This window comes from Passer domesticus, chromosome 9, assembly GCF_036417665.1.
Source record: "Passer domesticus isolate bPasDom1 chromosome 9, bPasDom1.hap1, whole genome shotgun sequence".
NCBI lineage: Eukaryota > Metazoa > Chordata > Aves > Passeriformes > Passeridae > Passer > Passer domesticus.
In genome coordinates, this window is record NC_087482.1 from 45,064,529 (window position 1) to 45,082,321 (window position 17,793).

The 17,793-nt window shown below is 46.4% G+C and overlaps 1 protein-coding gene across 1 annotated transcript in view; it reads left to right on the plus strand.

Moving 5' to 3' along the window:
• The window catches only part of ITPR1 (inositol 1,4,5-trisphosphate receptor type 1), a 157,217-nt gene that overhangs the window by 26,883 nt on the left and 112,541 nt on the right, over positions 1–17,793 (plus strand). The window lies entirely within an intron of this gene.

A 17,793-nucleotide genomic window follows, 5' to 3' on the forward strand; every position in this document is an offset into this window, starting at 1 on the left:
CTGTGACACCCCTGGGGAGCTCATCTGTGTCAGACTCTTCAGTCTGTTCTGTCATCTCCCTTCTCTTGCTTTTAGGGCACAATGAGGTTCTGTGCTGCTTGCAGTAGCAAGAAATTGCACTAAAAACCTCAATTGTTTTACTTTAAAAATAAGGCTTTATACTTCAAAATGAGTTACAATTCAAAAGTATTTTCAGTTCAGGTTATTTACTTATGAAGACAAGAGATAAATGTGCCAAGTACCCATATCAAGGAGGCCCTACAGGTGCTGTGTCCAAGTGCCACATGAAAGCCATTAGTCCAAGAGGAACCCAACCCAGAAATTAAATAATTTGACTTCTGATTTTCTGGGCAGCTTGTTCCTCGCCGATCAAGAGTCCTGCCTGCAGTGGTGGAGTCTCAGGGAGGTGAAGCTGTGAGTGCTTGTGTTTGAGAAGGAGAGTGGTGAGGCTGGCAGCAGCATGAGAATGTGCTGTGAGGGAGGCAGGCCTTGCCAGGTGTGCTCAGCAAACAGCCCGTGCCCCTCACATCTCCTCCCTTCCCACCCTGCTGCAGATGGAATGCTCTGCCCTTCTCCTTGCAGGGTCTGGGTTCTTCCTTCAGCACGAGGGGTGCTGCTTGCTGTGTCAGCACCTGAGTGGGATCCCTCTCCTCCAGCTGCATTCTCCACATTGCTGGCTGCAGATCCAGGTGCCAGAGCTGATCTGTCAAGCTGCTGCTGGTTTGGGGCCTGAATGTATAAAAACCTCCAGTCTTTCCTGCCTGATTCGAAAGTTTGTGATCCAAACTCCAGGAAACAAGTGAGCTGTTGGTGAAGGTTCTTGTCTCTGAAAAGTGCTTTGCATGGTTTTGCCATCCAGAGAGGGGTTTGCTTTTCAAGACTGACCTCAAAGCAGCACCTGACTGGATCTTTAGGAATAAACTGTTTGTTTCCTTGCTTGGCAACTGGCTGGCTGGGGGTAGGGAGCTGCAAAAATCCTGGATTAGCTTTAGTGGCCCCTGACAAATGTGTAAAAGAAGCCTTATGTCTCACATGAGTGTGGAAACCAGAATAGCCATTACAGATTGACACTGCCTGCAGTGTTCCTTGCAGATTTTAGTCTGATGAACAACTATCCAGTCAGAGAGGAGCTCGAGGGACTTGTGTTAGGGCTAACACTTCTTCATTCCTAATTTGTGAAAATAGTCAGCACTGAGCCCTCAGTGTTGGCAATTGTCATCTGCTTTGGTTATGTAATGTGCAGAAGTTCAGTGGAAACACAACTCCTTGTGTTGTGCTTGAAGAGCCTCGCTGTAGCTCTCGGTGAGATGTTCAGAGGAAGAAATCTCCTGCAAGCTCTTCTGACAGCAGAGAAGCCATGACAGTGCTGAAAACGCTGCCACAGGATCCTCCCCTGCCTGAACCAGAACAAATTATGCCTGAGCTGGGTTTTATTGAGGATACAGAGAGCTCTGCTATGCAGAAGCAATCTGGTAGCACTTAGACCTTGCGTTTAGTGAATGTCAACCCTTTTATTTGTCGAGGTTAAAAATTACACAAGGAAAAAATAAACACAGAACTTGCAGGCATGAGGAAGTGAGGGAGCTGGATGAGGGAGCAGCCATCCTGAAAAGGAAAAAATCTGAGCTAGAGCTGTAAAAATGCTTTCCCTCCCGTTGGAGCAGCACGTGATCTCCAGGCAGCACCAGTTGGCTTTGAGCAGCCCCAGGGGCAGAGTTTGGGCTGGTGGTGGCCCAGAGCTCTGGGAGCCAGTCCAAAGGGGCTGGTTGGGTTGGGGATTCCAGCCCTCGGCCGCTCCTGCCGCCCTAAAGCTGCGTTTTATTGTCAGAGAAGGAGGAATAAATCTCAGCATTGTTAGAGTGAGCAGCAGCAGCGTGGAGAGAGGAGAGTTCAGTCCCCTCTGAAGGGGAGGGCAGGACAGGGAGGGCTGAGCTGGGTGTTCCCTTGGGTGCTTTAAAACCCCTCCCAAAGGCAGGAATTGCGGTGCTGATCTGGCAGAAGCTCCAGACTCCCAGCTCTGATTTCTAGCACCAAGTGCTGGATCTGTGGAGCTGCCTGGGCACAAATGGCCTCAGCACAGAGCCTGGCTCAAGCACAGCGTTTCCATGGGCATTTAATTAATTTTATGGCAAATGCATCCAGGTGCCTTTGACTTCTTGCTCATGCCTTAACACCAGGATTGAGCAAAGAGGCTTTTTGGAGCCTTTGGTGCAACTTTACTGAGGGTGGTGTTGACTGACTTTGTTCTGACCTTCAGAAGTGAATTTTCCTTGTTGATTGAAAAGCAAATCATGTCCCTTATTTACATGATTGCCAAAAATACTGCTCAGAAATTGAGGTTCTGTAAGAGTGACTCGATCACCACATTTTCCTGGGCAGTGAGAGTTGTGTGCTTGCTGCAGGAACATTGGGCAGTGTTATGGGATGGTGGCTCTGCAGGGAGAATGATCCTTCAGTAATTAGGAATGGCAGCACCCTGACTCCTGCCTGGGGGACTGGGGGAAAATCTGAAGGCAATATAGATTTTACAAATAACGTTCTTGGTTGGCATTGACAAGCTTTAAAATAAGTGAAGAATTTTTCCTCCCACTCCCTGTCAGGCAGATGGCCTTGGTCATGAGAAATGACAATGAGGAGAAGATCCTTCAAATATGATCTATAAGATTTAATACCAAATATAATTTTTTCCATATGCAGCCTGTCATGTGCTGCAAGTTTTTGTGTTCTGAGATGATTTGGGCAACTTGACAGATGATAATTCTGCATTGGGATCAGAATTTGCCTGCAGAGAACTCTGGGTTTTAACAGCTTATTTGTATTGCAGTCTCCTTACAGGTTCATGTATATATTTATATATGTATACATAAACAAATAAACATTGTAGGAGAAAGGAGTACAACATATAGAGATGATTTTGTGTTTAACTGTAGCACCTTATGCTGTGAATATCCACTAATACTTCACAGCAGCTCCTTTTAATCTTAACATCACGGTTGACATTTAATTTGTAGTTCTTATCTGATGCAAAAGAAACTGAGAAGGATGTGTTTTCATGTTTATTTTTTAGTATTTAGGTGCAGTTACCTTGAAAGATCAGAAGGCATCAGCACAGCTGCTCAGTGTTCCCAATCCTCAGTGCTGAGCAATACTGGGAGGACCTTGAAGGAGGGAGAGCTGTAAAGGGAAGAAATGTGATTTAATCTGTGCCTTTCTGTGGAGTTTGATTGAGGGGGAAGCCCTGCAGCTGTGCTGAGGCTGAGCTGTTCCAGGATGTGTTTCCAGAGGGGTGTCACAATTCCCTGTGCTGCCTCTGCACCCACTAAATGGAGAGAGGGGGTTGTGTAAGGATGGGAGGGAAAAGCTTAGCAAGGTTTGGAGAGGTGGGGTCCACATGGGATTCTTATTCTTCCCACTAATGAGTAAATCAGTGTTCAGAATCGAACAGGAGAAAATATTTTGTTCTTCAAGATTCTCCATGAATCCCTTACTGAGAAAAAATATGAAAATGTCCAAGTTTTTCATTTTCTGAAATTCAGCAGACAAAAGAAGCACATCCCAAAATCTTAGAGAAAAAGTAAAGTTCTTTAGGGGAAAAAACCCATAAAAATGCGTTCTTATTTTCAGGCCGTTTTCAGGGACAGGGGATTTTTCTGAGCAGAAATTCCTTTCTTTGAGCTTTCAGTGTTATTTTCCTACCTGATGGCTGCATAGATTTGTGCTCTACTGAGGATTTTTGTGATCCTTCACCAAGGTTTGTTCCTGCCTAGAACCAGGAAGGGCTTGGGGGGAGCCCTCTGCCTCTCACTGAATTAATTCCATCTTGCTGTACCTTGTGTTCCCTCCAGGTTTTTGCACTGTTTACATTTGCTGCTCTTTCTTGTACTTTTGCTGGATTTGTCTGTCTGCTCTGGGTTTTTGGAAGTCTGCTGAGCCTGGTCCTTGCTCTGATGTTTAATGCAGGATTGAAGTTAAACATTGTGTTGGAAGCTAGATATCAAAGTCTTCAAAAACCAAAAATAAAAGGGAAAAAAGCGTGAAGTAAAGAAGCTGCAGCCACAGAGTGAAAAACTCAGGAACTTTAAAAGAAAACTTTTATCTGTCAGAGATTTTGAAGTGCCTGTCACTTAATGTTCCTTCCTTCAATCCTGGTTGGAGGCTCATTTCAGAAAACCACAGTGACTCAGCTACTTTGAATATCTGTTGTGTGGCGCGTGTTGGAAGCTCCCAGAGTTTCTCCCGCCTCCAAATGTGATTTTTATTGGTGGATAACTCACTGGCAGGATCTTGTGCACTGTGCTAATTTAAACCACGCTTCCAATATTTAGATTTTTAAAGTGTAAAGGCATAGTGCCCTGATATTGGTAAGTAGAAAGGAGAACGTTTGTTTATAAATATTTATTATTTTGCAAGTGTAAAGGTAAGCTTACCTAGATTTTTGTTCCAGATAAATGCTGAGTTCCTCTGTACAACACTGAATGTCCTCGAGGGTGAGATTTGCCTTGTGCTGTTGTATGTCCTCAAGCTCTTTGGGAATGGTGTGGAGAGAGTTGGATCTGGAGAGAGCTCTTGCTGAAGCAGTCAGGTGACCTAGTGAGAGTTTCTCAATGTGTCAAAGGGAATTTCTGAGCAGATCCTGAGTAAATACACACAAACCAGAGCAGATCCTGTGTAAACACACACAAGCCAGAGCTAGTGGAGTGTACAGCAAGGAGCCACGTGGCTGTGGCTGGGCAGCAATGACCTTTTTATCCCTGTTTTACACTCCTGAGGATGGCAGGAATAGGCGATAAGCACTGGATATTTGTGATGGTTGGGAAAGGAAGGTGTCCTGTGGAATAACCTTTTCCTCAGACGTGGCTCTGCAGGAATTCTTCATGGAGCTCCTGGGAGGGCTGGCTGTGCTGGGTGCCACCGCCAGCTGTGGTTTTTGGGGCTCTGGCTGGAATTTACCCAAGGGCTGAGCTGCTGGGGTGCTGCCCTGGCTGTGCAGCCTCTCCTGGTGCCGGCTGTGGAGGGCTGAGCTCGCAGCACTCCTCTCCTCTCCCGAATTTCCCCTGTGCAGGAGGGGTTGCCATGGAGGAGAGCGTGGGGTGGGAGTGGGAGCAGCTGCCTGAGGGCCCTGGGGGAGGATCCTCCAGCAGGGCTGCTCTTGCAGGCAATCCTGGGAATTTGTGCTGCCCAGAGCTCAGTGCATCCCTTGGGAGAGCCCAGATGGGTTGTGGGGAGGGGTGTGAGCAAAGTGGCTTTTCCTGCCCTGCTCGGGAGGGAGGATGTGACATCCTCTTGGGCATGGTGGCCTTCATGGACCTTTGGGTTTAGTCAAGCTCCTTGTCCATCCTCTGTCCACTTCTGCACTGTTTAAACTGATTTACAAAGAGCCTGGACGTGGCACTCAGTGCCATGGTTTAGTTGGTGAGGAGGTGTCTGCTCATAGGCTGGACTTGATCTCCAAGGTCTTTTCCAGCCTCGTTCATTCTGTGATTCTGCCCCTTCAAGGATGTGCAGATCAACTCTGTTACTTCTTTGAAAGTCCTCTGCAACTTTTTAATCTGTTACTTTGAAAGTACTCTGCAAATTTTTAATCTAGCAAAAGGGTGTTCTGGTGGTGAACTGACGGATCCATCTGCTCTGTCACAGTGGGTTTATCAACAGTTTCAGTTTAAATATTTTTAGTGAAAAAGTTGATTTGTGTATGTAACAGGCATATGGCTTAAGCCTTGTACTCAGCAGCTGTTTGGGTTTATTTATTAAGAAAACTACCATGCAGGGATGTTTGGTAAGAAAATCTTGTTCTCTGGGGCGAGGTTGGGGTGTTTGAAGTGGCTCAGAATCCACGAGCAGCCCAGGAGTGCAGGCTGGAAGCTTTCTCAGCTCAGCGGTCATTTGTGTCCCCAGACGTGGGACACAGTGTCTGAGAGTGTGGGCAAGCTGATGACAACTTTCCAGACATGTTACAGAAAGAAATGGAGATCATGTGCATGGAAGCTGTCACACTTGGCAGTGTGTGTAGTAGTGCAGCTCAGGGCTGGAGCAGCAAACCTGTTCATCCCTGTGTGCTGTTCTGTGCCTGCTCTGAGCTGCTGTCACACTCCAGCCTCAGTGCTGCCCTGTAAAAAATACAGGATTGTTCTCACAGTGTCATGGAAGCGATTTGGCTCAGCAGCTGCTCTGCAGCGCACGTGATTCTCCAGCAGCTCATCTGTTTCTGCTCAAATTCTGAGTTTTTGTCACATTATTCACCATGCTTGCAATGGCTTCACCTTGTAAAAAAAGCCTTCAAAGCTTTTTGAATGAGCAAGAGGGGAAATCTGCACAGTGGAAGGGCACCAGTGACACTTGTGTTCATCAATGGTTCTGTTTCTGCAGGAGCTGGACATCATGGAAATACAGTTCACTGGGTTTGTGCCAGCCAGTATCTTTTGTTTAGACCCTTAATCCTTTCCTGAAGAAGTTTTTCATCTCACTTATGTGTAGTACCTAGGTGCTCGTTAATAACAAAGAATGGATTTGTTCTGCAGATCCCCAACTTGCAGTTTGAGTGGAAAGTGGCAGACTTCTGGAATGTTTTCAGTGAGCAAGGAGAAGGCACAGTTGGGATTGTGGAGTTCACCTTTTAAAAGTCCAGAGACTTGGCAGAGAAATGTACCTCGCTGCTCCTAGTGGTGTCCTCTTCACAGCAGCTCAGTGAAATGGGAAATACACATGGAAAGTCCCAAGTGCTCATCCAGATTGAAAAGCTCAGGAAACTGCAGATAATCAGCTTTCACATCTTTTTCATGTAGTTTTTTTGGGGGTTTTATATAACTTCCTCATCCTCAGATGTTTTGAGTGGAATTTTTGTTCTGTTTATGCCATTTATCTTGGAGTAAGGTTCAGATATTTCATCAGGACAGTTTGCACTTTGCATGATGGAGCCTTTGGATAACATCAGTTGTCTGAGTTTCATTTGGGATTTGCTGAAACACTTATTTCTGAATCTGTTTTTTTTTTTTTTGAGTATCTCTAATACCAAGGACACTTGCAATCCAGATTTCATAACTTGTGTCTGGTTTTTCATGTGGGAGTTGCTTGTTGGATTGAGAGGTTGAGAATCTGTTTTTTTCCAAAGGTTGGAATTGTTGTGGTTAAAAATTATTCCTGTGGTCAACAGGTGAGTACCACAGTCTGGTGCTGCCTCGTGCTGCTGCAGTTTTCCTCTGGAGTCATAAATGTGGGGAGCATTGTTTGAAACCTCCTCTGGCAGAGCTGGCAGGGGCACTGAGCCCTCCTGGAGCTGAGGGTGCCAGGGGCTGGATTTTAGGGGCTGGAACAGCAAGTGGCACCACTCAGGTGTGCTGAAGTTCTGAGAACACCCCTCCATTTACAGCAGAGCCAGAGAGGGCTCCAGGAGCTCTTGGAATGCTCCAACCTGGCTGTGGAACCACCAGGGCTGGGTTCTTCTGTGGGGTTAAATTTGAGTGTGGCTGCCTTGGCCGTGTGTCACCATTTGAGGCTGGCCCAGCAGAGGGTTTCACCTCCTGCCCTGTGGCTCTGTCCTGCTCTGCAGAACCTCTATTATAAATTGATATTATCAAATCTGTGGCATAAAATCAGATTTTTTTGGTTGCTTCTGCTGTTTCTGAATGCCAGGATTTTGTGCAGAAAAGGAAAATCCATCTGAAACCTGATTAAATTACTCTGAAACCTGAAATCCTGCAAATCAAGGCACAAAACTGGTGTAGATCTGGAAGCAGGGACTGGACCACCTGACACAACCAGAAAACAGTTCTAATGCAATTATGATACAATTAATAATTGGAAATAAAGACAGTAATTGAAACAAATGAAGGAGGAGAACGGAAAGGAGCAGACAGCGCTAAAAGAAGATTTCAGATAATTTTTCTGAACTTGAAGGTGATTTCTGCTTGGAGGCTGCTGGCAGGGGTGGTATTTGTGAGCCAGGACGACTCTTTGCTGACTCGGGGTGGATGTGAGTGTAGGATGCCTTCAGTGGTGCAGCTGGTGTTATTTAATAATTCCCCCAGCCCATCCATCACTTCTGAATCCAGCATTCTCCCTCACTGATTCATGTGTTATCATTGTGTCACTAAGGCAGCTTGAAAGATGGCTGAAAACAGTGAAAATACCTAATTATTGTTCTTTGTGGAAAAGGAAGTTTTTAAATAGCTGTAGCACAAAGCAGCTTGAATACATTTATTTTCTGTGAGGTTTTCAGGTACACACACAGGATATTCTTTTTACTGGGTGTTTTTGTCTCCAGGATTTCAGGGCTTTGTCAGCACCTAAACCAAGACTTCTTTGTAGTTGCACACAGAGTTAAAGAAGTGAAACTTGTGGTTTTCTTTGCAGGTGTGTTTTAACTCCTTGGCTTATCCTGTGAAGTTTTGGTGTTCCGGGGGCTCTTACAGCCTGTTCTCCTCAGCTGTGATAAACCAAGGAGCCAGAGAAGCTGCTCTGTCTGTTGGAAAAGAGACACCAAGTTAACAGAGTGTTTATTTCTGCAGAAGGCTCACACGGGGAGCGTGTATGAAACATCCCTGAGATGGATGATAGCGTGTTCTGCTTCTTTTGCTGGAAGACAATGAGCTAGTAGAGCAGGCAAAAATAAATTGAATTACATCCATGCATTTAAAAAAGAGAGAAGGAAACAACAGCTCAGCTGAAGTTGAAAAAGGAGCAGTTTCTCTTCAGCAGCTCTGTGTTTGTGCTTGTGTGGAAGCACTTGGGCAGCTCCGTGCAGCAGGTGAATTACATCCCTGTGGGACACATGGAGCATCCCCAGGATCTGGGGTTTTCCTTGCAGGCTTTGTCTTAATCTGCACCAAGGGAAATTTGGGTTAGATGTTAGAAAAAAGTTTTTTACAGAAAGGGTGATGAAATTCTGGAAAGGCTGGTTGGGGAGGTGGTGCAGTCACCATCCCTGGGTGTGTTTAACAAAGCCTGGATGTGGCACTGGGGGCCAGGGTTTAGCTGAGGGGTTGGGGCTGGGTTGGTCGATCTTGAAGGTCTCTTCCAACCTGGTCATTCATTCTGTGGCTCTCGGGTGCTTCAGGAGATGGCAGGTGCCCCATGAGTGTCTCTCACAGTCTCTGGGGTTGGTGTTTGCATTGCCAGCCCCAAGGACGTGCTGCCAGTGGGGCAACGCCTGCAGGCCCATCCTGGCAGCCCCTGGTTCCTCTCGGGCCACAGCAGAACATTTGTTCTTCCCATCTGCAGTGCAGCCCGGCGGGGCTGGCTGCTCCCCATCCCTGCCTGCGCTGCGGATCCAGCGCGGCTCGCTTGGCTCCCGCCGCTCGCTTCCCTTTTTTGGTAACACACGGCTCATAAGCCGTGCCTGGAAGGGCTCTTTTACTGGTTTAGGGACTATTTTCCACTTTCATTTTTGATCTCTAAAGCCGTGGATTGTGTTTCGGCAGCGGTGCTGGCACAGCTTAACTCCTAAGTGCTGTCAGACCGGAATATTGCACTTTTTAGAAGTGCTTGGCTGTTTCACTTTCTGCCTCGCTGCTGCAGAGGCAATATATGGCAGCACTTGTGTTTACGGGGTATATACACCTTGTCAGCATAACCTGCTTATTAAAATGACTTCCAGAGTGCATCCTCCAGTGCTAGGATTACGTTCTGGAGGCCAGATTTTAATTAGCTGTATGATTTGTTGGCGTTTTCCGTGCCGTGTTCCCGGGAGGGGAAGCGGCGCCCAGCGCTGGAGCGAGCTTGGACAGATTGAGCTGCATCACTTGATAGGGCTCAGCAGAGCATCTCTGGGCCCCTGCCAGGAAGGATGGGGACTGTTTAAAGTGGAGACAAGGGAGGGGCCTTCGGGAGGTGAAAGACTCAAGCCCAGCAATGGAAAGGAAGGAATCAAAGTTCTGAAATCAGGGCAGATGTGGGCAGGGGTGTTTTTGCTGGGTCTGCAGCACAGCTGGGCAGCAGGACTCTGTTCAGCTCCAGGGTGTTGTTTCCTAGAGTTAAGGCAGGCCTGGGGTTTTTGTGTTTATCTCTACTTTATTAAGCCAGTTTCTAGAAGGCTGAGCATCTGTGGCAGCTCAAACCTCCTGGGTGCTGCCCATGTCTGCCCACAGTGTTGGTCACAGCTGGCTGTGCTCTGTGAGCTCTGCAGAGGAGACACCAGCTCAGGAATTCACTCAGAAGCTGTCAAAGACTGCTCTCAGTTGGCTGCATCCAGAGAGGAGGAGGGTGGGCATGTGGCAGTGCAATGGGAAGGATCCATGGTGTGGGAACTGTGGTTAGCAAAGGAGTTGTCAGTGCTGTGCTGTGACAAAAAGTGCAGTTGCTGCCTTGGAAAATACAGAAAAAGCATTGCTAAATCCATTAATTATTTTTTTCCAGTTTTGCTTTCTGGCAGAGCCTCAAGTGAAGTTTCTTGTACTTCCAGAAAGGTATGAGAGAAAATCCAGGAGGGAAATGGGCAGGGAGGCCCCTGACCAGTCTTGGATCTCAGCAGCTGTGGGACAGAGGAGCCTGCAGGCACTGCTGGGAGAGGGAGAAGTTCTCTTCTGCCATGTGGAGAGGGAGGAAAATCATGGCAGGAAGCTGTAAAAATGAATGGGTTAGATACACAAATAGTGGAGTGCTGGAAGGGATCACCTCAGGTGTTGTGCCAGGAGTGGAGCTGGTTCTGCCCTTGGAAGGGAGGGATGAGCTGAGGGAGCTCTCCAAGGGGCTGCCAGCCCTGCATTTGGAGTTCTGCAGGAGGCAGTGGGCTGGCAGTTCAGGAGGGCAGCACCTGGTAGTGCAGAAGGAAAGAAACAAATAAACAATTCAGGCCAGGGATCCCAAGCGTTTCGTTAGCTTAAGAAAAATTGAAGCACTAAATTCAATTTTACTATTTCTTCCATTCTTCCAAGCAAGACTTCAATAATATTATCAAATATTTGTTTAATCTCCTTACATTTTTTTTTGGCAATGCGGTTTTTCTTTAAGCCAAATCCATTTAAGAGCTGAAAATGGAGTTGCTTTATTGAACAGCTGAAAAATTTGCCTTTTCTCTTGCGTGATGCCGTGGTGGTTCATTCCTTGAGAAACACACACGAAATGTTTTTAAATAGAAGTGACTTTTATTATGCTGTTCAGTCAGCTCTGTCTAATAGCACGACAGTATTCTTTCCATGCTGGTCAACACTGACGCTTCCAGAGGGGGTTTGAAATTTGATCTTCCCTGTTCTTCCTGTGCTCAGGCCGTCCAAGCTTTCCCTGCCTCCTGCCCCCACTTCCTGCCCTGTTTTCAGCAGGAACTTTCATCTGGAAAAGCAGGAGCAAGTGAAGAAGCAAATGTGAGAGTGAAATCCAAGGGGTGAGCAGCCAAAATGAAATGAAATTTGGCCGGAAAATAAATATGCTTTGGTTTACTGCCAGGGTGAAATGTAGACTGAAAAGACCCAAAGATTTTGAGGAGGGAATGTCACAGGGTTGCTGAGAATTGTGTTGGTGTCTCACAGGGAGATTTGTCATGGAAACTATTGAAATGGAGATGGGGAATGGCTTCCTGGGTCAAGGATCCAGCTCCCAGGCTGGGACAAAGGCTGGAGCCACAACAATTTACTTAGAGCTGCTTCTGCAACTCTAAGTATGACATTAGTTTGCTGAATTCCCTTCATATAAAGTCCAGATCCTTCTCCTTGTGTGTAAAAATTGATTTTCAGTGCTGGTGAGGGAGAGAAAGGGATGGCATTTCAATTTGTCCAGGTGACCTCTTGTTCAAGGTTTCTTTTCATGCTGGAGCTGAGGTAAGACAGAAACACTCAGTGGGACCAGCAGCTTCCTTGGGATCCTGGCTTGGCTCACATTAGTGTGTGCAGCTCTGAACCCCTCACTTGAGATTTTTTCCCTCTCTTTTCCCCTCTCCTCAACATGAAGAGATTTTTTTTTTTTTCTGACTTGTATCTGTTATTATCCAGAAGCCATCAAGGTGCTTTGATTTTTAAAGACATTATTAAGTAGCTTCTCCTGATGAAGTTAGGAGAATTGTGTCCATAAATGAGGCTGTGCCTTAATGCTTGCAGGGATCCTGGTGCACTCACTGTGTCCTTAGCAGCTTTCTGTGAGGGAACTTGCTCTGCTTTGCCATCTCTTGTAGCCAGTGTTGCCCATCCAGGGACACATAACCATTCCTCTCCTTGCCATCACAATGGATATTCTTGCTTTTTTAGCCTGCATGGATGTCAGATGGGATATGTTGTAGTTAAATCAGTGGGGTTTAGGGGTTTTTTTCCTTTCTACTTGTGCTGCTCTCCCTTCTGGCTCTGTGTTTTCATGCAGCATCTTCCCTCAGTACCAGAGATAGAAAAAAGCATCTGGTCTTTCCTGCAAATGTTTCCTTTTGGAACTGCCTGTATATCCAGTGTCTAAATATTTCTCTCTTTTCGAGTAGCAGTTTTCTTTTTGAAGGAGACCAAAGAGGTTACGTGTAGAAATAAAACAAACACTGGGGTGTTCTGAACTCTTTGGAACACCAGGTGTTTACTTAAAGGTGCATTTCTCAGGTCAGCTTTAGCAGACATTGATATTCAGTGTCCAGCTCCCAGGTGGATAATTTTTCTCTCTGTGAAATCTCTGCTCAGTCTTCTCCCTTTGCTTTGATACCTCAGCTCCAAGTTAATAACAATTACATTATTTCCTGTGTTGTTACAGCTTGAACAAATGAAGCAGCAATTCCCACTGGTAGGGCTTTGCATAAATGAATATAATAGCAAGAGGGTGGTTACCCTCGTGTCTTGCAGATAGGAGTTGAGGGTGGTTATTTTAACATAGAAATTAAAATATATTTAGATCACAAATCGTGCACGCTCTCAATTTAAATGTTGGTTGCAAGGGTGATTTTCCCCCTTTATTCTGCTTTAAAAAGCCAAGTGTTGAAAGCCCTTGAAACACAAGATGCAGCAGCACAAAGCAGGGAGGTAACAGACGTCACCAGAGCAGAAACCATTAATAAATTCTCTCCTGTAATTAGTTCAGGGTTTGAATCCTGAGTGATTGGGCTCTTTGCAGAGGGGTGATTGCTATGGGACCTTTGGGCCTGGATAGAATCCCAGAATGGGTTGGGTTGGGTTGGCAGGACCATGGCAGGGACACCCTCCACTATCCCAGGGTGCTCAGAGTCCCGTCCAGCCTGCCTTGGGCACTGCCAGGGATGCAGGGCAGGAACAGATTTCCCTGTTCCACACCAGTGCCTGCTCACCTGTGCTTCAGCCTCCCCTCTTGTGCCACGGCAGAGCTGTTGGCAGCACGAGGGTGGAATTCAGCTGAGTTCTTCACCAGGCTGGATGTGCAGGGCCCAGGTTTGGTTTCTTGCTGGGGTGGAGCTGTGGGTGGCTGGAGCTCCTTTGGGACCACAAAAACCCCGTTCTGATCCGAGCTGCTGTGCTCCCAGCAGAGCTTGATCCCTGCAAACTGAAAATGAAAGGATGTCTTCTCATCACAAAGAGACTCATTTCAGTAGGATCAGGTTCTTTTCTCTCCCTCTTCGTGGAAATGCAGGAATGATTAATAATCAACACATTTCTGTAGCTGCTTTTGTTCTATATTCTTTGAACCTCTTAGGCTGTCATCTATTAATTTTAAATCTCAGAGGGAACAAGTATTAAATAGATGATGGAGTAATCCAAGGGTTTCTGAAAAGGTGAAACTTGTCTGGAATTGAATATGTGCATTTTGTGTTATTCTCCAAGTCTCCTGTGTGAAAATACTGCATTTGAGCACAAGAGAGGTCTTCATTTTGTCTTTAAATAAGCTCCTCATCTTGTGGAGCATTACCATCTTTGTGAGGGTATTAAAGCTGTGCAATTTCATAAATACAAAGTCAACAACTTCTATTTGCAGTATGTCCATCATTGCCAGCTACATTACTTCTTCATTGCTGCTGTTCTTTCCTATTTAAAATAAAAAGAGAAGATACTATCAGTGTGTTTATTCTCTCCTGTGAGCAGGCTTTGGCCTAGGGAAAATATCAGGTATCTAAGTATAGAAAAGTCTGAAGAGAAAATGCTAAAATTCAGCAGGGAATTGCTGGTTTTCTTTTAATTTTAGTTTTGCTGTGCAAAAATGAGTTTGGTTTTTCCAAGTAATGAAGAAACAGCTGTGTTGGTGTTAAATATTCAGTGGATTTGTAAGTGACTTATTTCAAGATCTTCATCTTTATAAGATTTCCCTCATTTGAAGGCACCCTAAAGTATGATTTTGGTGAGGGGGAGTAATTTCTCTTGGTTCTTACCTTTCTCCAGTTGGCATTTTGGAGAGTCTGGGTTTAAAACCTGAAATAACGACACACCTTTTTGTTGCCAGCAAAGTATTTGATTCCTGCTCTCTCCAACTGCAGAAAAGTTGGTGAAGACCTTCTCCTAAGTGCTTAAAATAGGCGGTGGAGATTTGGAAAAAATGATGAGTGGTGGATTGCACAACCAGCCTGGCTGGAGCTGAAACTGCTTCCAGATCTTTCTGGAATGGGTGTGCTGGGGGAGGGAAGTGGGCTGGGGCCCCCAAAACTGAGCCGAGCTCTGGCAGCAGCCAGGATGGTGCCACAAGGAGCTACAAAAATGAGAGGGGAGAGTCTGCAGGGGCAAGGACACAGGGAATGGCTCCCACTGCCAGAGGGCAGGGATGGGTGGGATTTTGGGAAGGAATTGTTCCCTGGAGGGTGGGCAGGGCTGGCACAGGGTGCCCAGAGCAGCTGGGGCTGCCCCTGGATCCCTGGCAGTGCCCAAGGCCAGGCTGGACACTGGGGCTGGAGCACCTGGGGCAGTGGGAGGTGTCCCTGCCATGGCAGGGTGGCACTGGATGGGCTCTGAGGTCCCTTCCAGTCCAAGACATTCCATGAACCTTTGCCATTCTCTGGAAGGTGTTTGATGTTGTTTGGGGGAGTTTTGGGTGTCAGCAGTGCCTGTTCAGGAGCTTTCTGAGCTGCCCTCATAGACCAAGGGTAGAACTGACATAGTGGCAACACTTAGTGCCCAAAACAGTGGGAAAGCTTCTGAAGGGGAGACTGGAGTTGCATGGGAATGTTTGACTTGGGTATTTCTAGGCAGTTTTGTGTGAAAAAGGTGATGATGTATTCAGTGAGCTCTGAAATACTCAACTCCCTTCTCCTATCATTTCAGCCTCTCTAAGCTTTTTGCAAATTTCCAGTTTAACTTCAGTTAATATAATCTTGCATTATATTTTCAAATAGTCTTATTAATGTGCTACCTAAATGTGACTTAAATTCCCACGTGGTGGAGTCCATTGTAAGAAAAAGAAAAAGGTGTCTTTGTCAGGTTTTTCATTGTGCTGTGAGAGCAAAAGTTGGGCATTTGAGATGTGGCTGCTTGGACTTGGACTGGAGGGAAGAGTTGGAAGTTTGGGATGTGCTGGCTTGGGAAGGAGCACAGTCTAGTCAAGAAGGGAATGTAGAAGAGAGAAGAGCAAGTGAAAAGCATGGGGTGGAAGGAACTGGCAGTTGGAATAACGTTGCTGGCAAGTTTCCCTCTTCCTTGAACCCCAAAATACTTTGGAACACGGGGGTTTCTACCCTTCCCAGGATCCTTGCTTTTGCCAACTCCTCTGTGCTGCTGGTGCACGCAGAGGGTATCCAATCCTCGCTGTGATATTTCGGGGAGCTGCAGGTGGCAGAGGCCCACGTGGGCTGTGAATGTCCCACCAGTGAGAGCGTTCATCTCTCACGTGGTGCACTTGCAGCCTCGCTTCATTCCGTGCAGAGCAGTCGCTGGTGGAAGAGCAGGATTTAGCTGGGAAGAACTGAAATGCACATTTAATGCGTGCCCGTGTAGCGTTCGTCATCCTGATGGGCTGGTGTAGGGTTATGCAATCCCTCTTTCCTGCAGGACCTTTGTTGGGTGCCCAGGCTTGATGTATCATCATTTCATCAACAGTGACGTAGTATTTTATTTTTATACTACCTCATTGTGCAATTCTGCCATTTTTCACTGTGTATCATGAAGATCTGAAAGGAAAATGCATTCCTTCCTGGTTAATATGCAACAAACAGTCTATAAAAAGATGTCGTTACTGTGCAGTAATTGCTTTATTTATCACCTTTCCTATGTGGCTAAAGCTGCTTGAATCACTGAGTGGAGCAGAGAGCTGATGCTTTGGGCTGCTTTGGCTTCACTTTTAATTTTTGGCTCTGGATTTTTGACTCCTGTTGTAGAACTAGACCCAAATTCCATAAGGATGGTGTCTGACAAGCACAGTTTATCTTGCACAGCCATCAGGACTGTGGGTTACAGATCAATGACCACGATGGTGCTCAGCCAGCACATCCTTGGCTTTGTAAACATCCAAGGCAGTGGGGTCTGGAGATCTAAAAGTCTTCTGGCCATAAAGTTCATGTAGTTTGACCTGTGGCGAAATACATTTGGTGGCCATAGGAAGGTGAATAAGGCAAAGTTGAACTTCTCAACCACTTCAGAAATAGATTTCATGGAACAAATACTAGAAAAGAAATATATTGGGTGCTTTTCATTGTTTGTTTTAGATCTGTAGCTTTGTTACTGGGGAGAAAACCTAAGGAAAACATGTTATGCCTTCCCTTCTGCACTGGACAAGGTCAAACTCTTGTAGCCCTGAGTGCTTCAGGCAGGAGAAGGGGTTACTTGCAGTTAACAATTTGGAAGTTAAGCCTAACTTGATAACTTTCTTGACTGAAAAAAGGATGGAAAGAAGTGCACTGTGACTAAATCTAGCATACAATTAATTCTTCTCTGCAGTTCTGTGTGTTAATTGCTGTCATTGTGTGAACTGATGGTTTAAGCAAAAATAGAAAATTTTATAACTGGTGTATTGCTTACAATGCAGAGCCTTAGCTCCAAGTGCCAGCCCGCAGTGGCTTTTTGAATCTCTGCTGTGCTGTCAATCTCTGTGAATCATCCTGATGGAAATGGAAAAGGCGGTGAGGAGCGCAAACCTGGGAAGTGTGGTTTGCACTTTTCCTGGTGCTCCAGCAGCCCCAGGCTGGCACTGGGGATGAAGTGGAGCTGAGTGTTCCTGCAGAGATGCAGCTCAGTGTCCCTCCTCGTGCCCTGAGCTCTGTCCTTCCCCAGTGTCACTCTGTCAGAGGGCCCCAGGGCCATGCCCGGCTCCTGCTGGATCTGTTTCTGGGCTCTGGGCTGGTGAGGCAGGGTGGAATGGGATGATCTCTAAGGTCCTTCCAACCCAAACCATTCTGGGATTCTTTGCCCATCTGTGGAAGGTGTTTGATGTTGCCTGGTGGGCTCTGGGGATGGATTGGAGGAAAGGAATGAGAAGAATGATGGTGTCCATCTCAAACAGCATCCAGAGGTGAAATTGCCAGGGTCTGTCTCAGCCCCTTCAGCAACCTCAGCCTCTGGCAGGGCTGCCATGACCTGTCTCCAGCGTGGGGTGTCTCCCTTTCTGGTTGATGTGCATCCAGAATATCCATGAACAAGCAGCTCTGCTTTTCAGGCACTGAGGATAAAACCCCAGGTGGGTTTCTCCTCACTTTGCTGCTTCCCAAATTGCGTTGCTTGTCCGTGGGGACACACCAGGAGCCTGGAGAAAGGCCATGTGAACAAGGAGCCTGAAGCCTGACATCCACTCTGCTGCCCAAGAGGCTGGGAACAGCCTCCTGCCTCTTCTGGCACTTTGTTTGAACTTCTGAGCTGCTACTTTAGGCGCTGCCTTTGAATAGCTGAATTTATTTTTTTGCGTGTTCTGTTGCTTAGCGACAACAGGAGGAAAAACAGTCACTGCAGCTCATGTGGGTTTATTACTGATAAGTTAGCATCTCTGATACAGAAATGTATTTTTAATAAGACTAAT